The sequence below is a fragment of the Amia ocellicauda genome, chromosome 19 (assembly GCF_036373705.1).
Source record: "Amia ocellicauda isolate fAmiCal2 chromosome 19, fAmiCal2.hap1, whole genome shotgun sequence".
In the NCBI taxonomy this organism is placed as follows: Eukaryota; Metazoa; Chordata; class Actinopteri; order Amiiformes; family Amiidae; genus Amia; species Amia ocellicauda.
The window spans coordinates 1,207,919-1,233,889 of NC_089868.1; the positions used below are offsets into that span (position 1 = coordinate 1,207,919).

Consider the following 25,971-nt stretch of genomic DNA (forward strand, 5'->3'; position numbering starts at 1 on the left):
AGTTGAATTTTTAATTAGTTTTTCCCTTTTGTATAATTAGTGTAGTGCTACATTTAGTCTTTGTTTTGAATAAATTTGACAATTTATATCTTTGGAATTGGTGTCTGTGTCCAATTATTACAGAAATTGAGTTCTACAAGATTCCAGGATTCGTGATAAGGTGATACTATTAATTCACTTCTTTAATTGAAATTTATAAGTGTACCTTACGCTACATAATTGGTGCCCCGTGTGAGGAATCTTAGACTGAAAAGTACTAATTTCTGTAATAGTTATTGGATAGCTTTGTCCAGAAATCCAGATTCCAAAGTTTTGAAACAAGAAAACTTTTGTAGGCGCGATACACTGTTTGTACTCTAGAGGACGCTCTAGAATTGCCCACGTGGTATGTGTATGGTTTCCAAAGTCACAAAAGGTTAAGTCTGTTTTAGTTACTTGTGATAAATTGTTGATATCCTAAGCGTTGGCATTAGAGTCATTAGGTGATTAATCGAGTACTGTTCTGTTGGGTTGTTACTGAATAGCCAAAACAATGATTACCCAAATGTCCCCATGTGAAGCATTGATTGTTAAGGTACCAGGAACAGAGATTCCTGAATTCCTTGGACGCCTAGGCAGTTTGGACTTTGAAGTAGAGTCGCGTCGAACTCAGTTGGTAAACGACACTACGACGCAACTCGAAAAAGAGTCGATAGAGGTGGTGAAAGTTATGGCTAGCTTAGCACTTGCAAGCTCAAGGTTAGTGAACTGGAGCATAAGCAAGTTTGAAAAACTGAAAAAGCTAGGAGAAAAGTATCCTAAAGCGAAAGAAGAAAGAGCCAAACGGCATGGAATGGTTTTAGAATTTGAAGGAAAGCTAGATACTTGTGGAAAACAAGTCATTGTGTTGAATGCTGAAAAAGAGGACTTAATTGAACAGAGAGAGCAATTAGGAAATGATTTAAGACAATGTCAAGCTGAATTGGAAACTACTCTGATCCAAGTAAAAGGTCTGCAAAATGACAGATGTAAAGCGGTTGAAAATGAAAGGATAGTTTTGAAGGACCGGGATGTTTTGGAAATGCGTCTTTGCAAAACAGTCAGGGAGAAAGATTTGGGCACTGTAAAAATGGAGATACTCGAAGGCGAGGTCATACATTTAAAAAGGGACAGTGAAGAAATGAGGAGAGTAAATCAGTTGCTTAGGGGAGAACTCAAATCAACTGAAGTTGAAAATGAGCGTCTCAAGCAACAAATAGGGGCCCTGAAAGCTGCCTCTCGGTGGGCTGCAGAGCTGACACCTGACAGCATAAAGGAACAGCCGGAACCGGCCAATGCACGTCTCCACATTTAGGCCCCGGGTTGCCTCGTCCTGATCGTACCCCTCCCTGTAGTCTTTCTCCACCCAGGGTAAGAAGCTCGTCGCACAGACGAACTTCCTCTCCCGAGAGTCCTGACCGAAAGGTTAACATGCGCCAGTTGAGCAAACTGGCTAAAGATTGTGAAACCTTTAACCCAGCAGACAAGGAAGGAAATGTGGAAGCGTATATTAAGGACATTAAGTATGCTTTGCGTTTCTATCCTGAGGCTACGGAGAAGGAAAAGGTTCTCCTAATCCGCAAAACTACCTCTCGCCAAGTCCATTCTTGGATGGAGAGGCAAGTGTCCATGGTCTGCGATAGTTTTCAACGCTTGTGCAGAGCATTAGTTAGGGACTATTCCAGGTTCATTGATCCAGTGGCAGCAGTGACTGCCGCACACCAGATCAAACAGGGTAAGAATGAGTCCCCCCGTGATTACTATGAAAAGCTTAGGAAAACCTATTTTGCGGGTCAAGATCGACCCGGGGCCGAGGAAGAGGTGAGCTTTAAAGGGTTGTTTGTTGCTAATTTGTTCCCAACGATTAAGGAAATGATCATATTACATGCAGACGCAACGTATACGAACATAGCCGAAATTCGTAAAATGGCACAGAAAGCTTGGGAAAGCAATAGCGCCTCTGATCGTAAAGATTCAAGCACCCAAGTACTGGCAAGGTGCTCTGAGAGCCCTAGTTCTCCACTGGAGTTAGAGGGGACAGAGATTCAAAGAAGGAAAGAACCTCCCAAGGATGGAACCCAAGACACCCAGGCTTACAATAAAAAAAAGAAAGAAAATCCCAAGTGGATTAAAAGTAAAACAAGGTACAAGAAAAAGTATAAAGGAAAGAAATCTGCTCCTAACCCAGTTGGGTTAACTCAGTCTCTGAGCAATGTTGCAGTTTCTGAGCTACTGCTACGCTTAGCTCTGCTCCCTTTGCCCCCTCTTCCCAAACTGGAAGTTAGTAGCCAGGGTAAAGGGCCGGACTCGCCACCTGAGGCATGACTAGCTCTGGAACCACCCCCTGTCCCCGCCTCCGTGTTTTTGATTGGATGTGAGGAACAGCAGGGGGGTTTCTCTGACACATCAGCCCACTGGGACCTCCCAGTGGGGGAAGTTGCCTGCAGGCAAGCTGAACCTTTGGTGATGTTACTGGGTGATCTGACACAGAGAGGCAGAGCCAAGCAAGTTTACATATAAGTGACCATTGAGAATGTGTGGGAGTGTGAAGCCTTGTTGGACACTGGGGCTGATATTTGTTTAATGTCTGCCACCACATTTGGCGAACTGAAACAAATTATGGAAACCTCAGACCAACGACTGAAAGTGGAAGCTTGTAGTGTGAACATTACAAGTTACACAGAGAGTAAGGCACAGCTCACTCGAAAGGCGTTGTTAGAGTTCACCTTTGGGAAGATTAAGTTGGTTCATCCAGTTTATATTTCCAAATTTGAAACAGAGAAGTTGATCATTGGTCAGGATCTATTGAACAGGTTGTGGGCTCAAGTTCAATCACCAAAGCAAGTGGAATTGAATGACCGATATGATACAGCCACCAAGGTACAACTTCCCAATGAGACCATTTTTGTGCATGTCCCTAAAGGGGGCACCAGCTTACCATGTAAGCCAACCATTCAAACCCAGGTCCCTACCAACTATTATAGATATAGTGAAGGTCAGGTGCCTGAATAACACTTGAATTCCCAGTCACCTCCCTCTATTAATCAACTTCCACCTATTGGTTACCGTCAGTAACCATACTCAATCCTGAGTAATACTAATACCAATTGTTTTTTTGTTTTAATGTACTTGTGTTATAATATGTAACCTGTATATGTGCTAGTATAGGATTGTCAATTTGATTGGAATACATTCTGCTTAAATAATGAACTATTCGTTTTTTTCTTTGATTTCTCGGGGTCATGAATGGTGAAGTCCACTGTTGAATTCTGTTACATAACATTGAGATAAATGCTTAACGTCTTATTTTGTCTTGAAGGGGATAACGTCCTAGTCGACCTCAGTCCCATTCAAGAAAGGGGGTATGTAGCGTTATGTTGGGTGTATTTGGATAAGAGCATTTGGGCTCTGAGCTGAAGCACTGATCTAAAGAAGACCTCTCCCCCCCCAAAGTTATCAGATTTCCTTAGCTCATCAGCTTGGAACTGGTTTGCATCAAAGTGACAGTTTTGGGGAGGATGGCGCCGAGAAGAGGCCAAATAGTTTGGAATTCTGCTATGAGATGTGACAGGCCGAAGGGGGGAACAGCAAACTCGAACGCTCGGCCCTCTTAGGTGAAGCGGAGGAACTTCCTGTGCATCTGCGCAATAGGGATGTGAAAGTAAACAACTTTCAGATCCACTGAAATTAACCAGTCACCGGGCCTGATGGCCTGGGACATGGTTTGCAGGTTGAGCCACCCTGAGGTGGCGGTTCAGGCGTCTCTGATCCAAGATGGGGCGGAAATGGGGAATCGCTGTTGGGAGAACAATAGAGAAGGGCTATCTGGTCTGTGTATATGTTTGTTTTTTTATTTTTGGTGCTAGCCAAAGACAGTAATGTCTCCATAGAAGAAGAACTTTTCATTTTCTGGGGCCAACGGAGTTTTTATTTTGGTTTTCTTCTGGAGGAGCGAATCACCATCTGTTTTTTTTTTAACTTCAAGAATCTACTTTTGGGAGTTGACAAGATATGGACTTGACCTTTTGGGTATTTGTTGCTGACTTCTTTGGCGCTTGGGTTTTCCACCTTTCATCTGGGATTTACTGATTTTACTGTGGATGGACAATTGAACGTTTGGGGACTGTGGCACCACTGGAAGAGTTTTTGGACTTTTGCATGTTGCCTATGTTGCTGTCATCAGTAATATGTGTTTATGTTAGTGGTTTGGCCAATCTGATGATATGTTCAAGGGACCCATTATTGTATTTGTACCCCAATATACTGTGTAATCTATTCTTTCTAGCTTTGATTCCCTGGACCTCACCTCTTTTTTTTATTTCTGAGTGGTAGTTGATATAATTTAACAAACCGTTACAATTATCCATGGGAACTAGGAAGTGTGCAAATTGCTCGCTTCTCCAGGAGAGAACACTGCCACGGGTCCCTCTTTCACGGCCACACCACGCCTCTGAAGGGGTAAGTGTAACTCCAAGTCATCATCCACAAGTGGGCCTGACAATGAGGTAGTCATATTATACCCACATCAAAGAATACATGTAAAGGTACTAACCTAGTCCCTCGTCTTGCCTGTGACAACCAGAGCTGGTGGCGTGCCGCCACAATAGCTGCCAAGGAGCATCCAGTTGCCTTTGCGCCGTGACGCATCACATTGACCAGCAGGTCGGCCGCCACCGCTATCTCCCTGAGGTTCCTCCTCCATGAGCTCCACCTCTGACTTGTCTACTGTCCTTGTCCATAGACAGGGCAAAGAGGCTCCCCTCAGAGTCCCGTGGTACATGGGCCAGGGTCTGGGTCTGCTGTTTGCGCTGCCTGTGCAGACAGAAGGGCACAGATGTGGTCCATCCTGCTATTCAGGGCAAGGATGGCTTCATCTCTACCTCTGTCTGTGAAGCCGGTTCTCCGTCGCCAATGGTGTGGCAGGGAGGGGGCTAACGACGACTCAGAAGAGGGGGAGAGAGCCTGTGGGCGTCGCTCCACCGCTCTTCCCTGTCGTTCACGTGCTTCCGCGGGGATGCACGTGCACGTGGCTGTAGCGGCACGCACTGCGGGCACTGCAGGCAGCCACGGGGGGGCGCAGCTGCTGTGGCAGGTATGGTAGTGGCAGCCGGCCCAGCAGCGGAAGCAGGAGAAGACGCGGCTGTCTCCGTAACTGCAGCCCTAGAGGAGGAGACGGAGGTGCTCAAACAGACAGGGAATAAGACTTCCCCACTCCAGGCGGGCAAGGTGCACTGGCCGCAAGCGGCACAGTTGGGTGGGCTAGAGGAGCTCATCGCCAAGCGCACACGCACGTGCACAGGGAAATGTGCAGCAGACAACTGAAACGCCTCTGCAACAAGTGGAGTGCCTAGCAGGCCCACTGCTGTAAGTGCGTAAGTGTAAGTGTTGCCACCTGGCAACGTTTATATACACGGGGGCACTGCGACACCAACCACACGCAACCTTGCTGTTGCTGGACTGAACACTGTGTATACCAAGCACCAGGTGCTGGATACAAGTGCAGCGTAGGCCCGTAGGCCACACCATGTGTGCCACAGTTTCCTGGGACACCGGGTGACGCAGAGTCGGGGGTCTGCGGGGGCCGAGGGTAGTAGACCACCAGCCATAGCAGGATCTAAAACCGAGGCCTGCACGCATGGACTGGGAGGGCTAGTGGTCCTCGTTCTCGGCGAACTGAGAGAGCAAGATCTCCTACAGCCACAGTTGCGGGCTGTAGTGCGGGCGCAAGCCGGCGGAGGAACACCTCACGCAGGTCAGATCTCTTATGACACACTGCCGCTGCTAGCGCTCCTGCTGTGGAGGAAGAGGTCCTGTGGAAAAAAAAACAACACAGCAAGCAGTCGGAATATATATAGCACTATATAAACAGGACTATTATTTTTAAAAGGCTCTTCTTGTGAATGAAACTGAAACCGAAAGCGCAGCCGGACCTCCAGTGTGCGGACAGGATAGAATCGGGATTAGCTATCAATAATAACTAAACACACACAAGACAGAGACGATGTGTATCGAAAAACGGTGGTGAACAACACTAAGAAGTGAGCCAGCCAGCCGAAATACGCAGTTTGAATGTTTATTACAAACACAGACACAGAGAGCTTACATTCTCGGGTCCAGCAAAGAGGCAAAAGAGGACAAACCTGCACTGACATCACGTTTTATAGAACAGGAAGTGGAAGGGACCTGTTCTGAGTGACGCGCGCCAGGGCCAATGGCAGCTTTGATAGAGTGACGTTTCGATCGGGTTCCTACAGAAGTGCGCAGAAACCCCTCCCCCTTGGGCAGTGCTTCCGACTTGAAAGATAAGCTTATTTTCATTTATGCATAAAAAGGCCTCAATTTACGTTGTGTTGTAGCCTACTTGATCTTGATGATGTAAAGTTATCCTGATGTTTTGTTTCATGTGTGTACAGTGTGTACAATTAGCTGTATGTCTATAGTTATACAGTAGGTTAAGGCTACCACACACTTAAATTGTATTGCATTGTAAATATTTATATGTAAATGTCAAGAGAGGTGACTTGTTTTGCATTTCCTTTCAGTCTCGTATTTCTTACCTCCCATTTTGTTTTCCTCAAATCATAGTCGTGTATCTTACATGGGGTTGCTCTCTTTCACAGATTTCTAGTCTTTTGTTGTTACTGTGTTAAATATTTGGCCAGTAATTACATGAAAAGTTATACATTTATATTTATAAATATTATTTTGTATACTGGTAAGTTAGCCTTGATTAGTCTTTGTTTCACGTCTTTTTCTTTTTAAGTTAAATATTTGATGTCTCAGGATAGCGTACTGTTGCTAATAATAATAATACAAACCATATATTTCATTACAATAACACACACACAGATATATATTAGAGCTGTCAGTCAATTAAAATATTTGATTGGTTAATCAATGGGCATTGGTTGATTAATCGGGCAATTATTAAAATAAGTGTAACGGACTTTAAGTGGTTGTGCCACACAATTTAATAAATACTAGGCATTGATATTACAGTATAACAATGCTGTAACGTTAATGGTCAAAAATAGAAATAAAATAGGAATGTATATTTAAAATCCTTATAATCAGCAACTAAATTGTAATTGCTACATCAAACGGGTACTACAAATGATACTGTACTCACACTGCCCTTGTAACAAAAGCATTGCATGCAAATGAAACAGAAAGCTTTTCATTTGTCTTCAATATTTCTTTACAAATTGTGTTAGAATTTAAAGTTTAGTTTTCCCATTAGCGGCTGTAACCCTGCAGTTGTGCGCAGATACTGTACTACTTCTCATGATGTGATCTCTTGCGTGATTCGCCTTTATAATTTACCACTAGAAGCACAGGGCTGGTGAGTTTGAACGATGTAATTTTAATTACTCTCTGTTCCTGAATACTCTGTGGATACTCGTTCGTGACTTTTCCTAAATATATGTATAAAATATGCCTACTGTGTTTTAGTTGCATAAACGCAAATCACATTCAAGTCGTAATCTCTACCTCACCTACAGTCTACAGTCTTTCATGTGCTTTTAGAACCAATTCCAAGTCCCATGCAGTACCTTCAATTGGCTCCCTTCAGGAATCGAGTAGCCAGAAAGTGGGCTCCTGGTGAGACATTTTTAATCATGGCATGCTGATATAGCCACCAGGTAGACTTTGAGGGTGGATGTGGACTTGCCTTCCTCTATCAGATCCTGCAGGAAGTATAGTATGGTTGCCATGGGACAAGACACAGTTCCACTTGCCTGGTCAGGCACCAGTTCTGAAAAAATTACCACTTGTAGGCCACTTGCAGCAGTGCTGGTTTGGGGTGCCACAGGAATCTGTCCACTTGACTGAGTAAGTCCTTGCTCAGTGCAGAACCCTGGCAGGTCCCACAACGCATTATTATTATTATTATTTTTATTTCTTGGCAGACACCCTTAACCAGGGCGACTTACAACATAAGTGCAAACAAAGTGCAAAAATACAGTTAAGTACAAGGCATCAATCATTACAAATTCAATTTATCTAAAACATAGCAATTCAAAATAATACATTTTACAAATTCCAATTTACAATTTACACAAGTAAGTAAGTAAGTGAGGTCCTACATCCTGGACGGAGAAGCTAAGTGCTGTCAAGATGTAGGGTTACAGTCAAGGGCTACGGGAAAGGGAGCAAGGAGGAAAACAATCAAGAACGCAAGAAGCATAATAAAAACTGTGAAGTGCTATCTAGCAGGGTTAGAGGACTAATATTACAAGTACTGTCAGAAAAGATGTGTCTTGAGTAAGTGCCGGAATGAGGTCAAGGACTCTGCTGTTTTGACTTTGGTGGGCAGGTCGTTCCACCATTTAGGGGCCAGGGATGAGGAGGAGCGGGCTCTGGAGGAAGGTAGAGTTAGTCTTCTAGCACTGGAGGACCGCAGTGGTCTGGAGGGGATGTATGGAGAGACGAGTGACTGAAGGTAGCTTGGTGCAGTGTGGTCGAGACAGCGGTAGGTGAGGGTCAATGTCTTGAACTGAATGCGTGCCGTTATCGGGAGCCAGTGGAGGGAGCGGAGCAGTGGAGTAGCGTGGCAGATAGAATACCAGATGAGCCGCAGAGTTCTGGATGAGCTGGAGCGGCGGGTAGTGGATGCAGGCAGGCCGGCCAGGAGGGAGTTGCAGTAGTCCAGGTGGGAGAGGACCAGTGACTGGACGAGCAGCTGAGTCGAGTAGTCGGTGAGGAAGGGACGGATCCGGCGTATGTTGCTCAGGAAGAATCTACAGGTGCGTGTCAGCGTGGTGATGTGCTGGGTGTAGGAGAGCGCAGGTTCGAGGGTGACTCCTAGGTTTTTAGCGGAAGAAGAAGGAGAGAGTGTGGTGGATTCCAAGGGGATCGAGATGGGGAGGTCAGCAGAAGGTGAGGAAGAGTGGGGGAAAAACAGGCGATCCGATTTGGAGAGGTTGAGCTTGAGGTGGTGCAAGTGCATCCAGGCAGAAATGGCAGACAAGCAGGAAGAGATGTGAGAGGGTATGAGAGGGTCAGAAGAGGGAAAAGACAGGAAGATCTGGGCATCATCAGCGTAGAAGTGGTAGGAGAAACCATGGGAAGCGATGAGGGGGCCCAGGGAGCGAGTGTAGAGAGAGAACAGGAGCAGGCCCAGGACAGAGCCTTGGGGAACGCCTGTGAGGAGAGGTTGAAGGGTGGATGAGGAGCCTTGCCATGTCACTTAGTAGGACCGGTCACTGAAGTAGGAGGAGAACCAGGTGAGAGCAGTCCCAGAGATTCCAAGGTCAGCGAGGCAGGAGAGGAGGATTGAGTGATCAACGGTGTCAAATGCTGTGGAGAGGTCAAGGAGGATGAGGACGGAGGAGAGGGAGGCCGCCTGAGCACAGCTGAGGGAGTCAGTGACAGCCAGGAGAGCCGTCTCAGTGGAGTGGGTTGTGCGGAAGCCGGATTGCAGAGGATCAAGGAGTGAGTGTTGGGACAGAAAGTCAGAGAGCTGACGGTGGACCGCCTGCTCGAGAGTCTTTGAGAGGAAGGGGAGTAGGGAGACAGGGCGGTAGTTCTGAGGAGAGGTGGCATCAAGGGTTGGTTTCTTGAGCAGTGGGATGACAGCAGCTTGTTTAAATGCAGAGGGGAAACAGCCAGAGAGAAGTGAGGAGTTGAGGAGGGAGGAGATGAAGGGGAGAAGATCAGGAGCGGTTGCTTGGAAGAGGCGAGAAGGGAGAGGGTCCAGGGCACACGTGGGTTTGTGACGTAGGAGGAGAGCAGAAACTTCAGCATCTGAGAGAGGTGAGAATGAAGAAAAGGAAGCTTGATCAGTGGAAGGTTTCTGTGTGATGGGAGATGAGGGAGGAGAAGGTGGAGAAGAGTTTGCGGGGGTTGTTGACAGTGGATTCAAAGAGAGATTAGAAGTAAGACTTATTGGCTGAGGTGAGAGAGGACGAGAATGTTGACAGTAGAGAGTGGTAGAGTTCGAGGGCAGCTGGGAGTTTGGTCCTTTTCCACTTCTGTTCGGGTGCACGCAGACTAGTTCGGGTTGCGCGGGTCACGGAGAGTGTTGAAGGGGAGCAGCCTCTAGAGAAGATGAGGTCTACCTGGCGGCCAGCCCTGTGAGTGGGGGGAGATGGGGAGAGAGAGAAATTAAAGGAGTGAAGGAGAGGAAGAAAACCGGCACAGTGGGAAGGGTTGGAGAGGTGGATGTTGAAGTCTCCCAGGAGGATGGTAGGTGAGGACAGCGAGGGGAGGGAGGAGAGAAGAAAGTCGAGTTCATCCAGGAATGAGGTGAGTGGACCAGGTGGACAGTAGAGAACTAGAAGGAAGAGATGAGAGGGAGAGGTGATTTCCACTGCATGGAATTCAAAGCTGTGGGTTGAGATAGAGGAGAGAGGGGCACAGAGAAGAGGAGAGAAGGGGAGAGCAGGAGCCCTGTTCCTCCTCCCCACCCAGTAAGATGAGGGGAGTGGGACAGGACGAACAGAGAGGATAATGCAGCAGGGGTGGTAGAGTTGTCTGGGGAGATCCATGTCTCGGTGAGAGCGAGGAAATCCAGAGACTGGTGGGAGGCGAAGGTGGAGATGAAGTCGGCCTTGTTGGAAGCTGAGTGGCAGTTCCACAGGCCCCCAGAGAGTGGAGTAGAGGGGGGGAGAGGCAGAGAGTTGAGGTTGGAGGGATTAGGGAAACAATGGCGCGCAGGTGCACGCCGAGAGGGAGGAGAGAGCAGGACAGGAATCAGAGAGATCGTCATGGTTGCGTGTTGTTACTGTGCAGCGTCTCCTCGCAGTCTTCTCGCTGCAGTCCCCGCAGCTAGAGTCCCTGCCCTTTGTAAGTGTGGCCCTTCAGAAGGGGGGCACTGAAGGCTGCTGGTGTTGACTGCTGGCGCAGAGTGGTGGGGGGCGGTTAAATACGACATCTGTAACTAATTAGGACAGAAACACCTGTGTTGCGTTGAATGACACAAGGCTGGTCAGGATGGCCCTCCCTCCCACGCAGGACTGCTAATAGCACAATTAATGGCCGTTTAATATCTGAATACAGACAAAGACAGTGCCATCTGCATCATCTGCGCATCTGCACCAATGCTGGAAACCATAGCTGTCTCGTCCACCGGGGGGCAATCAAGAGTACATGAGCTCCTTCCTGGTGAATCCTCTCCAGTGGAAGAAGTGGTAGTGGGGGGAAGGTGTACAGTAGTTCCCGCGGCCACGGGTGAGCAAAGGCGTCCACTACCAGTGGGACTCCTACTGTCTCCGGGGAGAACCACAGTAGCAGTGGGCCGTGGCTTGGGTGGCAAAGAGGTCAACTCAAGCTCGTCCCTGCTTCTCCCATATTTGCTCTACCATTTGGGGATGAAGCCTCCATTCCGAGCTGTCTGGCCCTCCACGAGAGAGGATATCTGCCGCTGTGTTGGGCACACCTGGCAGGTGTATTGCTCTTTTCAAATGGAGATTGTCCTGGGCCCACAGGAGAAGTTTGCACAACCCACGATATAGTATGGGTGAGTGCATGCCCCCCTGGTGGTTGATGTAAGCCAAACAAACCAAAACAGTCCGATGCATTTAAAATCAAAATCCTAATGGCCAATGTATTTGACAAACAAAAGAAACAGAACAAAACTAACCAAAAAACCCAAACAACTAGTGCTTTAAAAACAACTAAACCTTTAAAACAGTTAAAATTCATTTTTTTTTAAAGTCATTTTTAAAAACCTATCTTTTCATAAAATGGTTAAAAGATCTTGGACTCGGGCTCCAGCAGGGGGAGATGGCCGTCCCCGGAGGTGGGTCCCATCATGGGATCCTGAGCTCCCCCAGATCTTGTATCTGCCAGTTCTTAAAGGCTTCCTCCTTGCCCCTCTGATGGACCTCCAGATTGACATAATCCCTAATAAGTACCATGCCCCTCCGTGCGGTCCAGCTCCTGCTTGTTGAACAGACAGGTCAGTAAGGTAAATACTATTTTATTGTATTTAGAATTTTACATTTACATAAAAACAATTCAATTTTTTAATACTTATGATTAAAATCTTTTAAAATCAATTCTTAAAATCACTTAAAAAAAATTAAAATCTTTGTGATTTTAACAAAAAACAAAACAATTAACTTCAAATAAACGTGCCCAAAACAACAAAACAAATGTGATTAAAGCAAAACTGCTCACCAACATAAAAGTCAAATACATTGAAAATAACTGAAAATGCATTGGACAAAATAAAGAAACAATTAAAAAGGTAAAAATAAAAAACAAACAAAAAAGGTCCAATGCATTTAAAATTAAATCCAAAACGGTCAATGTATTTGACAAAAGAATATAACAAAACTAAACCAAAAAACCCCTAAACAATTAGTGGTTTAAAAACAACTAGGTCAGTAAGGTAAATAAATACTGTTTATTTGGTGTAGTATTTTACATTTTACATGAAAAAAACAATTCAATTTTTTAATACTTATGATTAAAATCTTTAAAACTCAATTCTTAAAATAACTAAAAAAAAAAAAAATCTGTGATTTTAACAAAAAACAAAACAATTAACTTCAAAATAAACGTGCCCAAAACAACAAAACAAATGTGATTAAAGCAAAAACTGCTCACCAACATAAAAGTCAAATACATTGAAAATAACTGAAAATGCATTGGACAAAATAAAGAAACAATTAAAAAGGTAAAAATAAAAAACAAACAAAAAAGGTCCAATGCATTTAAAATTAAATCCAAAACGGTCAATGTATTTGACAAAAGAATATAACAAAACTAAACCATAAAAACCCTAAACAATTAGTGGTTTAAAAACAACTAAATCTTTAAAAACAATGAAGATTCATTTTTAAATCGTTTTAAAAACAATCATCCATAAAATATTTAAAAGATCTTGGACTCGGGCTCCAGCAGGGGGAACTGACCGTCCCCGGAGGTGGGTCCCATCATGGGATCCTGAGCTCCCCCAGATCTTGTATGTGCCAGTTCTTATAGGCTTCCTCCTTGCCCCTCTGATGGACCTCCAGATTGACATAGTCTCTTACGAACACCATGCCCCTCCGCGCGATGACGATCGGGTCCAGCTCCTGCTTGTTGAACAGACAGATGTTCCGTCCCTCCCACAGTGCCTGCTTCACTGCGCAGACGACACGCCACCAGCACCTCAGGGTAGATGATGAAATTCCCCTGGCCGGACCGTACAGGATCTGCTGGGCGGTCGCCCGCGCAGGAACGGCAAACCTGTGGAGGAACGGAGAGAACAGGAGCCAGACCCTGTGGGCGGAGGGGCACTCACTAAAGATGTGAGCCTCCGTCTCCTTCCCCAGGCAACCCTTATAGGGGCAGGTGTCATAAGGAGCTATGCCCCTTCTGTGCATGAACACTCGGGTGGGGAGACACCGACTCACAGCCATCCAGGAGACATCTTTCTGCGTGTTCGTGAGGCAAACGTGCGTAGCGTTAGCCCAGATAAACCGGCAGGTTTCGGGAGGGAAATCTTCTATCCGGCTGGTCTCCTGGGTAGATCTCATCTGACTACAGATGGTCTTGTAATCCCAGGAGGCCAGCACGACTTTATGGAGGCCTACTTCGAGCGCAAAGGCTCGGAGCGCCCTGTAGAACGGCGGGGGATCCCACGAGTGCGGCCTGGTGTTATCCATGGCGCAGAGGCCGAATGGTCTCAGGCTGCTGGCAAAATAAAAGCGGTTCATGAAACTCACTTTCTTGCCAGCAGCCTGGATGTTCTTGACCACATAGGCCAGCCCCTGCGCCTTTATCAGCCGCACAACGTCCGGGACCCCCCTTCCTCCATCCAGGGTACCCTTCACCATCTGCACTCTTTTCAGCCTCTCCATTTTGCTCCCCCAGACAAACCGAAATATAATTCGGGTCACTAATTTTGCGATGACCTTGTCTGGGGGGAAGATCATTCCTACGTAGAGGAGTATCGGGAAGAGGATGGCCTTTACGACCAGCACCTTACCAGCCATCGTCAAGGTCCTTGTGCTCCAGCCGTGGATCTTCCTTTGGACCTTCGCTATCGCCTCCTCCCAGCTCCGGGTGCCCGTGTTGGTCCCGTCGATCGTGATCCCCAGAACCTTGATAGACGGCTTCACAGGGAACACGGTCGGCGGGCCCCGGCCGACAGGCCATGCCCTGGAGAGGTAGACCTCGCTCTTGGCCCTGTTCACAGCGGCCCCCGTCGCCCTGCAGAAGCCGTCCAGCAGTTCCTCGACCCTGGCCACGGACGGAGCGTCCGTGCAGACCACGGCCACGTCGTCCATATAGGCCAGGGCCTTCAGTTGCTCTCCGCCGGAACCCGGGAGATGGAAACCTGTCACCCGGACGTCCCGGCGGATCGCCTGCATGAACGGCTCCAAGCAGAGGACGTACAGCAGGGCCGACAGGGGACAACCCTGCCGGACCCCCGACCTGACCGGAAATGGTTCGGTCAGGTGGCGGTTCACAAGGACCCTGCTGCTTAGGCCGCTGTAGATGATCTTGACCCACTTCCTCAGGCCAAGAGCGATACCCATCCTCTCCATGACGAGCTGCAGGTATTCGTGGCCCACTCTGTCGAAGGCCTTCTCCTGGTCCAAACTGATTAGGACCAGGGGAAGCCCTCTCTCGTTCGAGTAGGCCACGACATCCCTGAGCAGCATGGCGTTGTCGGCCGCCGATCTCCCCCGGGCACCACAGACCTGGTCGGGACCCACGACTTGAGGGAGTGGCCGCTGCAGCCGGAGCGTCAGTGCTTTGGCCAGTATCTTGTAGTCGGTGCACAGGAGGCTGACTGGCCGCCAGTTCCTCAGATCTTTTTGGTCTCCCTTCTTGTGAAGAAGGGAGAGGATACTCTTCTTCATAGAAGGGGCCAATCTGCCCTTTCTGTACATCGACCCCAAGACCTGGCCCAGATCTTCCTTAAGCACCTCCCAAAAGATCTTATAGAACTCAGCAGGGATCCCGTCGGGACCCGGTGTCCTTCCAGAGTTAAGACTCTTTATCACCTGGGAGAGTTCAGTGGTGGTGATCTCTGGATCCTCCTCCTCCTCCTCGTCCCCCTCATTGCGGGACTCCAACAGGGACAGAAAGTGATGGATCAGATTTTGATCCACCACCTTCTGATCGTACAACTCCCTGTAGAAATCCCGCACCACTGTCTCAACAGCCTCTCTGCCCTCCACCTCTTGCCCCGAGGAGTCGATCATGGAGGACATTGCAGGCCTCCTCTCCTTCGTTTTCTTGAAGAAGAAGCGGCTGCATTTCTCATCGTCCTCCATGATGCGGACCCTGGAAAGGACCTTAATCTTCTCTTGCTCCTCCCGATAGAGGGCGGAGAGACTCAGTTTGACCCGGGCCACCTCCTCAGCTAGGTCGAAGCCTCTGAGCTGTAAAAGACTCAGGCACTGGAGGCGGGCGTTTAGATGGGAATATCTCGCCCGCCTCTCACGAGCTTTCCGTTTCCCCAGCTGAATGAAGTAGCCCTTGGTTCTTTTCTTCACCATCTCCCACCACTCTATGGGAGAATCAAAAAGGTCCTTCAGGGTCCTCCACTCCTCGAGGCGTCTGCTAAAGGTCTTAATAACACGAGGGTCATCGAGCAGGGAGGTGTTGAGCTTCCAGACCCCAGGCCCCGACTCCCGTGTGCTCGGAATGAGCACCTCTGTCGTCAGGAGCCTGTGGTCTGAAAAGAAGACCGCCTCCGAAGACATGGCGGTCCTCTCCAGTGGCTTACTGAGGAGGACGAGATCTATCCTGGAGAAGGAGGAGCCAGAAGAACTCACCCAGGTGAACAAGGGGACCAGGTCCCGACCTGCGTCGCAGAGTTCAAAGTCCTCCACGAACGCATCCCTGCTGGATCTATCGTTGCGGGGCTTACTCCGGTCTACATCCCTCAGAGCACAGTTGAAATCACCTGAAATGATAACTGGCAAGGTGCCGATCAGGAGCGGGCGTAGCTGAGGGAGAAAGAGGACTCTCTCTCTCTGGCTGGTGGGGGCATAGACATTGACCAGCCTCAATACAGCCCCCTTGTATTTAAAATCGAGGCTGGCCAGTCTGCCCGCCTCTATTACCTTAAATGTTTTAACTGTTATGAAGGGGTTTTTCAGGAGTACGGCAATCCCGTCCGCTCGGGACACATTGGACCCCGACCAGAAGGATTCTCCTAGGGTCCAAGTGTCCCGGAGATCTTTATATTCTTTTTGGAACGGGATGCCGCACTCCTGCAAACAAATAATATCCGCCTTCATTCCAGCCAGAGAGTTTAAAACATCGGTCCTCTTTTTCACCTCAGCAATGCTCCTCACATTTATTGAGATAATAGTTAATGCCATAATGGCTGTGAGGGCAATTACCCGCTCCGTAACAATCATGTAAAGAAACCTTTCTCTTCCCCACTCCTCTCTTCTCCCTCACCTAGCTTAGCGCTAGCACCCATCATTTCAATCATTTGCCTCACCGCTTGATCCTCTAGGAAGACTATGGGGGGGGCTCGGCTCCCGCCACCCGGTAAGGCTGGCGAAACTCCACTGGGCTCAGGGCCCGTGGTGCTGGAGGTTCTCCCTGGTTCCTTTGAGGCCGAGGCCCGACGAACAGATGGCAGGGCAGAGGCTTTATGTACAACTGGGGAGAAAACTGTGTAGACCCCGCTAGTTGTTCTTTTAACTAATGGTGGGGGAGGGGGTGGTCTCTCCCTTCCCGGCTGTCTGCCGCCGCAGGCCTCCTCCCCCAGCGCCAGTGACCTTACCATCACGTCCCTGATGTCTTTCTGGGAAAGGACACTGGCGCCGACTCTCATCTCCTGAGGACCTGCGGCTCTCCCACTACTGCCGGGAGGGCATACCTGACCCCTCCCCTGGGAGAGTCTCAGTTGTGGGGCAGGAGGAATGTAATTTCTAGGGGGCCTCTCATCCACCAGGCTGCCCAATCAGTAAGGTAAGCCGACACAAGCTCTAACTCCTCAGGGGTTCCTGTCAACTAAGATAGCCTGTGCATTGCTTGCCCTGACTGCTGAGTCAGGACAGGCTGCATAGGCCTTGCGCAGCATGGCACCTGTTGTCCTGCACTTTGCAATGCTTGTTGGGACAAAGGTGCTCTTCCGTGGGAAGGAACCCAGGCCCTTCTGGTATGCCCCCGCTGTCTTGTACATGGCCTCCACATTCTTATAGGTTGCAGGTCCTGAGGCCAGACATGACCATGTGGACTGGACGTTGTCCTGGAAGAGGGGGAGGGCTTCTGAGGGCTTGGATGTTATTTCCCTTATAAGCCAGTTGCATGGCACCTTCTCCTGGGACCTCCACTACCTCCAGAACTCCACCTTCAGCCCCGCAAAGTGCTCTGGCAGGCCCATCATCTATGACTCCCCTGCGAATGTGGGTGCATGTCTCTCTGCCCACATTGTGTCCACCATCTGTTGCTGCTTGGACATGGCCATCTCCCCCATCTGCTGAAGCAGGCTCCCTGTCTCCTGGGCAGAGGAGAACGGTGGGGTGGGGTGCATCTAGGGAGGGGTGCCTAGGGGAGAGCAAGTGCCTCTGTACTGGGAATATTCTCCTGGGGGAGCGTGGGTGTCTGAGGGCAGCTTCCCCTCGCACCTGACACAGCAATGGAATGCCCCTCTTGGCTTTGGAGGCATGGTGGGCACGAGGAGGTCCTTCAGGATGTCCTCCTCTGGGAGACCTGCCAAGAAGGATGTGAGATCCAGTGGTAAGGGGAGCTCCCCAAATGCCTCGGAGATGATGATGTCAGAGCCCACTTTGATGATTGAACTCCTGCAATGTAATGCAAGATCGACACGGTCACTCAAGATTGCTATAGGGCTATAAAACCATGTCCAACCCAAAACTGGATTGTAATAATAATGTTATTAGCAATAATAATTTTTACACTTACAGCAATTTTCTATCTAAGACACTCAAAGCACTGGATCACCAGTATTGAGTGCAGGATGGTATGGCTACTGACATGTAGGCAGTGGCATCATGCCATTGGAGCAGGGGGGTGGAACGTGCCCCTCCAAATTATTTCCAGTTCATATTTTACACAAAAAATAAAACAAAAACTGTTGTGTTTTGTTACATTGCATGAGGTATCAATAAATCTGGAGGGCACTGTACATTTACAATTAGTACAATATGATCTGCTACTGTGTGGAGATGCAGAAATACATGTAGATGTGACTAAACTAAAGGTAGGAGAGGAAGTGGTGATTATTGTTTAGGGTGCCACATTCAAAACAGAAATAGTACAACAAGACCAAATAAAAGCAGTAGTAATATATTAAAGTGGAACCTTGTGCTTCAGTTGCAATTACATTGACCTAATTGTTCTTATAGTTTGTACAATATAGTTTGCATGCCATTTTTAATGACGTTTTTTTATATAATCAGAAAGAGACAAATGTAATTTTGCCAAAATATCGACTGACAAGAGATTAATATATAAGAATATTAATATAATTAATTGTATTATTATTATTATTATTATTATTATTATTATTATTATTATTATTATTATTAATACAGTAAAAGCTCTACAGAACAAACTTCAACTCCGCACAGGACAGAGAACCCCTGAGACACTCCTACACAACAGACATCCAATAACTTAAATACAAATAGTTCGAGTGACACTTAAATAGACATATATAAATAGATATATGCAAATGTTTGTGCAGTGTAAATATCAAAATAACTTGTGGTCAAGTTACGATATACAATTCAGATCATATCATTACTCAGTTAGTCCGTTCATTTCGCGCCAAAAAATATGGTGAGCTGAGACCTCGTGGCGCAACGGTAGCGCGTCTGACTCCAGATCAGAAGGTTGCGTGTTCAAATCACGTCGGGGTCAGTCTTTTTAGCAGGATTTTCTTGTCGTGGAACCTAAAGGTAATGTATTCATTATAAGGCGAAAGTTCTCAGTGCATATGTCTTAGGTGAGACTGCACTTTTTTATTTTTTATTTTGGGGGCATTATTTTTTGCAGTTATGAATCACTCTCAGTTACATGTGGACTGCAACCTAACCTGTAGCAGGCGAGACTGCCGGGCGTCTTCTCACCTCTGAGAAAGCAGAACAACTTCCTGTACACGTATGCTCCTTTGTATTGGTTCTTTCTTGTGGAAGATACAGGATTGTGAGGCTGCGCTACTCGTTAGAAGTAAACATTGCCCAAGGTGACGAGATTGACAGACTTTGATCAGAATTAACTTGGGGGATGGAATTATGAAAGCTTTAAAATGTTATAAATGTATGTGTGTGGGTGGGTGGGTGTGTCTTCTGTACAGCTGGGTGTTATTGCCTTTCTATCTACCCCCACACACCAGACGCTAATGGAACACTGAAACTCAGATAATTTGGGATAGAAGGAAATAATGACAGAGAGACAGACAGGCAGATGTGCAATACTTATTTCTAGCACCAGCGTTGGTGGTATAGTGGTGAGCATAGCTGCCTTCCAAGCAGTTGACCCGGGTTCGATTCCCGGCCAACGCAACGTTCTTTTTCTGGGTTTGTGTAATCTAACTAACAATAAATATAAAACGAAATAAATACCTATACATAACCTGTGCAGTAGTCGAGATGCGTGTATTACACAGCATCAGCTATCTCTCTAGAAAATGCTCAAGACTCCCTGCTGTATCCTGGCCGAATTCCAACTGCTTTAGCTCCATGTGCCAGTAGTTGAATTGCACCTCTTGCTACGTGGCATTTTCTCTAGTAAGATTGCAAAATTCAATCTAGCATATGGCTCGTTGGTCTAGGGGTATGATTCTCGCTTTGGGTGCGAGAGGTCCCGGGTTCAAATCCCGGACGAGCCCATTTTTGTTTTTTTTCATTCATATTTTTTTAAATACAGCATCCTGGAAAGTATCTTTGTTCAATGTGAATCATTTCTATTCATCATAGTTTTAGTATGGCAAATACCACAAATAATATGATACATAATGTGGACACACTGGACTTTCTGAAACTTACATGGTTGCCAAAAATGTTTTAACAGCATATTGTAACACTAGAAATAAAAGCATGGATATAAAACTATGTTTACTTAATTATATACTCGATAGTTCCATACGAGTCATTGGACAGGGTCACCACACATAGATCTCTCTTTTTAAACTGACCTCAGGCTAAATATGCTTTATATCTGTAGAAGAAACTTTAACCATTAGTATAAATAGTATATAGTATAGTAAATTAGTATAAAGATCAAATACACTGTTGGGAGAGAAAAGGTGTTACAGAATACTGATTACCTTGAATTATATACAAAGTCATGTGACCTGTAAGAATACAATGAAGTAGCTTCACAATTTGACTACTAGGTGGTGCTGAAAACAACAAATGTAAAGTTCACTGAATGTGTGACATGACTGTCTGTAAAGATCTGTATCATTGAAGATTCCTGGAGGGAGAAGAGGGGTGCACAATTTCTGGGTGAGGAGCATAGTTGGTGTCAGGTGAAAAGATGAATCTGAGTCTGTGGAAATGGTAGATGATGATTGCTGTAACCTCCGCCATTAGGGTGGACAGCACCTCATGAGTGAGATGAGAGGGACCTGTCATAAGGAGCATAAATTAAAGTATATGTTGTGACACACCTATCATCCATTCCCAGGCACCTCCCCTGTGGGATGAATGTGGTGGGTTGAAAATCCATGGGCAGCCTTCTTCACCCAGGTACTTCCTCACACTGGGTTGGTTGGGGACGGTCAGCAGGATTTCCACCTCTTTACAGGTGCCTACAAATATGGTTCCACAATCCAAACGGATCCGCTTGGCAGGTCTCCGAAGGGAAAAGAACCTTCTCAAGTCATTAATAAAGCTTGTTGTGTCCATAGAGCACAGGACATAGGGCACAGGTACTCATGCAGGTGAATAGTATGGCCCATCTTTTACTGCTTGCCTGACCTCCTCCTCATAGTCTTGTGACTATGGTTGAGGGACCAAACACGTCTAGTCTGGAATGCGTGAACGTTGTATCGATGCTCAAGCGATCAATGGGTAGATCTCCCATCTTCTATTCGATTCTCCCTCAGAGTTTGTTGCAGGTCACACACTGCAGAATGCGGCAGCACCTGGTGCTTGACTATCATGGTAGTTTTCCACGAGTAGTTTTGCGGCATAGTTGTGGCCAGGAATGATGAACGGATACTTAGTTTTGTGGTCTGTTAAGCTGGCTTTCAAATCTCAGAGTAGTGGTTGAGCAGCATCGAATGCAGATGCCATTCTCTTTGAGGAAAGCCTTGTGCTCCTCTAGAGGCTTGCTTCTGAAGCCCTTGCAGCATTTGAGAGGTTGCAGCTGTAGCTATTCACTGGATGTCAATTGTAGCCCCTCAATGGTGTTCACAAATTATGATTTCCATGCCCAGTAGCTTTCTGGCTAGTCATCAAACTTAATGAGCCCGGAGTTGACAAGCTCCCGGCACACTATGTATTGTGATGGAGTATACATTCCTAGAGTTGGAGTGGAAGGCTCTGGGACCCTGCGGGTTGAGGAAGGTGCACTCTATCTTGGGAAAGGAGGCTGAAGACAAGGCGGACATCTTGGTAGAGCCTTTTTTGGTTGTGGTCTATTGGTGTTTTCATTAGATGTATATTTTGAGGGCTCAGAGACGAGTTAGGTTTTTGTTTGTTTGCTGTTTTTTTGTCAATAAATATACACCCCGGCGCTTCCAACTATATCTGGTTGCGTGAGTTTTCAGATGTATTGACCATACAGGGAATCTGATCCATCACAGTATCTTGCGACATCACTCATGTTAGCTTGGTCATTCAGCTGTGACTGTGGTGTGGCTTTGATGGGTGAGGATGTGAATGGTGGCGTGGTGCTGACGTTGGCCTCACCGACTGCTGTGCCATAATGTCATTGTTGTTTTTCATGTGCGAAGCTCTTGTATCATTGTACAAGGTAGTATGATGAAATCTGACAGGAGTCTCAGGTCTTAGTTCATGGAGGATTGGCTCTAGAGGTGGACTGTACAGTTCAATGACTAGAGGCGACCTTGAGTCTCATATAGGTTAGCCTATTGATTATGTAATGCGGTTGGTTTAGGGGATATTTGCCGCACAGTCGTGGGGAAATCAATAAACTGATGAACGATCTTGGGTGCTGTTAATACCAGTATGGTCTGATGGACAATTCTGCTTATTGAAGGCTGTGGTGGTCCCAGATCATCACTGCTACATTGTTGCATTTTCACTGTGGCCAGACACCGCAACATTGTCACACCTGTATTTCTGCTGACAGTGGCGTAAGAAACTGCTTTTCTGACTAGTTCAGTAACAAACAATATTCAATTTCTGACCAATATATATATAGTCACAATAACTTATCACACCACTGTAACACTTTCGTTTCATGGAAGGTGTGCTAAAGTCCTCATTGTTGCCATCTACCAACTCCTAACTAGTTAGGGGAGCTTTTGAGGTCTCTTAAATGTTGGTCAGGTTAGGAGTGCTTTTAAATCTATGGAATCTTCATGAATAGCTTTTACTCCTAAAAGTAAAAGTAGGACCAAATTGATGCCACTCAGATATTTCAGGACTGTAATGTCTGTCATTTTTAGGGTTCATTTTTAGGGTTCAATCATAAGTACCTAACTACAGGCAAGTTACCAGTTTACTGGGTAGCATGGAAGCTGCCACCACCTTTGTTAACACAGCAAGGTCTGGGAGAGGAGAACGCCTAAAATGTATACAAGACAGAACCACAGAGATCAATTACTTTGACAAGCTTTAAGCAACAAGGAAACTGTATTTAACAATATAAGAGGGGGTTTCTACACAATGGGGTTGTTTGGGGGAAAAGAGTAGCTTCTGACAATAAACTTAGGTTACTTCAATCAAGCATTGACTTTTCATGATTTCATTCAACCACTGTCTTCTGGATATTCAATCAGCTGAAACAGTCAAACAGTATAGAGATTGTGTGTTTTAGGGCACAGGTATTTGGTTAAGGACTCACAACAATGTCTTTGATAAACATCTGTTGCCTACCAATGCTGACCATCACCAATAAACTCTTCAAACACTTCAACAACAGTAACAAACTTAGGTCTGTGTTAATTAATATGTATGTGGTAAACATAATGAGATGTAATCACTTCTCACAGAGAAGACTGTAACCCATTGTCTCTGAAGATACAAAAAGGCTTCTCCAACTCACATCTGTAGTTCTTTTCTTCACTTCATGTGAGAGGAGAGCTCCGGGTTAACCTGTATTTATGTTTTCTGTAATAAACTTGTTACTTCTTCATCGGTGTATCCTGGGACTTACTAAAACCACTACATAACTATATACAAAGAAGTCATCTTTTGTTTTCTGAATTTACAAAACTAAAAAATACTGCTCTCCATCTTCAAACACGAGAGCATTATTCTGTCTGTCGCTGTAAATTCCGTCCTCTTTCATCTTGTGCTTCAAAATGTCTATTTCCATATTTAATTTAATCTTCTCGAGTTGTATTTTTTATTTTTCTACAATTAGTTTCTTTGTTTCTGTCTCTACTTTAAGAATTTCTTTCTCCAAGAGTGAGCGTTGAAAATCATCAATTCGAGTTTTCCTTTCTTTCACTTTTGGTGTGCTATGTGTCCCAGTGAAAGAGTGCGTTGTTTCTGGCTGAGACTCACTGAGTAGGAGCACACTGGTGTCTATAAATAAGTAAAACATATTTAGTAAACATGACTTCTAATTTACCAGCATATGATTGTCACTCATTTTCTTTACACACACACACACACACACACACACACACACACACACACACACACACACACACACACACACACACACACACACACACACACACAGAGAGATAATTCATGCATTTATATATATATTTACAAAAAGTAGCAATGATTAAAAATCGTATAGGCTACAACGTTACATTACACGGTAGGTTTGCATTTGGTTGCAGCCTGTAACATGGGTGCTACATTTGTATCACTTTAGTGAGTGGCAATTGCTACAATGTATACTTTTTTGGCAGGTAAACAGTGGGAGGGTTAAATTAAATTCAAACATGCTCGCTGTCATGAGAGAAAAAGGCAAGTCGCAATTGTTCTTCTTGTTATTTAACAAACGTTTCCAGTGTGTTAACTAAAATTGTAGAGGGTTGGGACTGTGCCATAAACTTACATAAAAATAAGAAAGTTACAGTAGGCGAATTCTAACTGAATAGATTACTTGCAGCATAATGTGAATGTTACGTGGTAGCCTGCATATGATCCATTTCATATACTTTAAGTATAAATGGAGCTGATAAATATCACACCTGCTGGTGTCATTTCGACGACAATAGCATCACTTTCGAGAGAAGCCAGGCCGTTTTCGTTGTCATCTTGAATGCCATCTTGAACACCGATCAAACCAGTAAATTCTGGAGAATCTTCTCCGAATATGTCACTTATTGTGTCGCTACAAATAGATATTTTAGGCAATGGTCCTCCACCAGTTGCAGGGTATTTCCAAGCACTCATGTCTTTTTTAGCTCTTGCTAAAAGGTCCTTCCATTTTTTCCTAATTTCTTCAACACTACGATGCTCATCGCAGCACTCATTTACCGAATTGGTTATTTCCTTCCAAATTTCCTGTTTTCGCTTGTTTGTAACTGTTTTGTTTTGTTTTGCTGTCAGAAAGGATTTATTTGTGTTATATAATTCAATTAGTTTACGAATTTCTGTGTCTGTAAAGTTAATTTTCCTCTTTTTGGCGTTTGGTGCATCCATCTTGCCGTTAACTAACGTTAAGAAAGTTGTTTCTGGGTGCTTAGCAACTACTTTGTAATTACCAGTGATGATTTCCAAGGAAATGTATGCAGTCTACACATACTGCAATTAGGTATAAATGATTTAAAAAACAATTAGTGGATTTATTTACATATACATTGTATTCACATGAACGCGCATTTCATAAGCCAGACTTAACCATCATTAACGCTGGGCATAGTTACGCCTGACTAAATACATGGTTGGTGCAACAGGCGTAATTCAAATATTTAAGTCAGACGTAGTAACTTTAAAGCCTTGGACTTACGTCCAGCTGGTGCACTCCACTCCTGGAGGGTGAGACCGTAGGCTGGTGAGACCGTAGGCTGGCCACTCCTCTGTCCACCCCCTCTGTCCCCCTTGCCTCCACCGCTGGCTGAAGCCGCCGCGACACCTCCGAGGTGGCTAGAGGAGGCACCCTTTTGTGCTGGCGGTTTTGTGACTCTTCCCCTGTCAGACACCTGTGCAGCGCCGATGTTCCTGGCCTTTGCTTTCTTCTCTATTTGAGCCAGCACCTGATCTAATTCACCCTCCAGCTGCAACGGTTCTGGGGCTTTCTTTCTCACCACCAGCCCATCGCAGCCGGAGGGAGGGCTGGCTCTCTCCTGCGAGACAGACTCGGCTACGCTGTCCTTCGACCCGGCTCCCGAGGCTCTGCTCTCCACTCCCACACATGGTGGCGCGGTGGGTCTGGTTTTCTGTTTTTTTCTTTTTCCACCACGGCGTAGCTCTGCAACCCCTGCTTTCGCTGGAGGGGGGAGGGGGGCTTCTGCCCTGGCTCCAGGGTGGGGGGGGCGAGGGGGGGCTCGACTAACTTGGGCTTCCTCCAGAGAGGAGACAATATTAGGGTTCTTACCAGTATTCTCCTCTCTGTCCACCACTTTTCTCTTTTTATTGCTCACCTTCACCCAACCCCCTCCCTCCGACTGTTCCCCCTTTCTCTTGAGCGGTTCCTTTGGGGTGGGGGGGGGGTCCTGGAGCCAGGGCATATACCTGTTCTTCTTCTCCCTCTCCCTCCTCCTCCCGTGCTGGGCTTCCCTCCTGTTTCGGCTCAGGGTACGGAATGGAATTACTAGTCTGTGAGAAGGGAGACCCGAATCTATTTGCGTATGACTGGGGGCAGTTCTTATAGATATGGCTCCCTCAGCAGCAGAGGTTGCAGAGTATCTTTTCTCTGCAGGCGTGTATCAGATTACCTCCTTTACACTTGCCGCAGACCACCGCTGTGCATTGGGCAACA

General features: G+C 46.3%; 3 non-coding genes across 3 annotated transcripts; all 3 read left to right on the forward strand.

Annotated features, from left to right (window-relative positions):
* The first annotated feature begins 18,738 nt into the window (after window positions 1-18,738).
* On the forward strand, window positions 18,739-18,810 carry trnaw-cca (transfer RNA tryptophan (anticodon CCA)). Its single transcript has one exon. It is a non-coding gene; the product is annotated as a tRNA-Trp (tRNA).
* Window positions 18,811-19,382: 572 nt separating this feature from the next.
* trnag-ucc (transfer RNA glycine (anticodon UCC)) lies at window positions 19,383-19,454 on the forward strand. The gene has a single exon. It is a non-coding gene; the product is annotated as a tRNA-Gly (tRNA).
* Window positions 19,455-19,708: 254 nt separating this feature from the next.
* Window positions 19,709-19,780, forward strand: trnap-ugg (transfer RNA proline (anticodon UGG)). The gene has a single exon. It is a non-coding gene; the product is annotated as a tRNA-Pro (tRNA).
* Window positions 19,781-25,971: the final 6,191 nt, after the last annotated feature.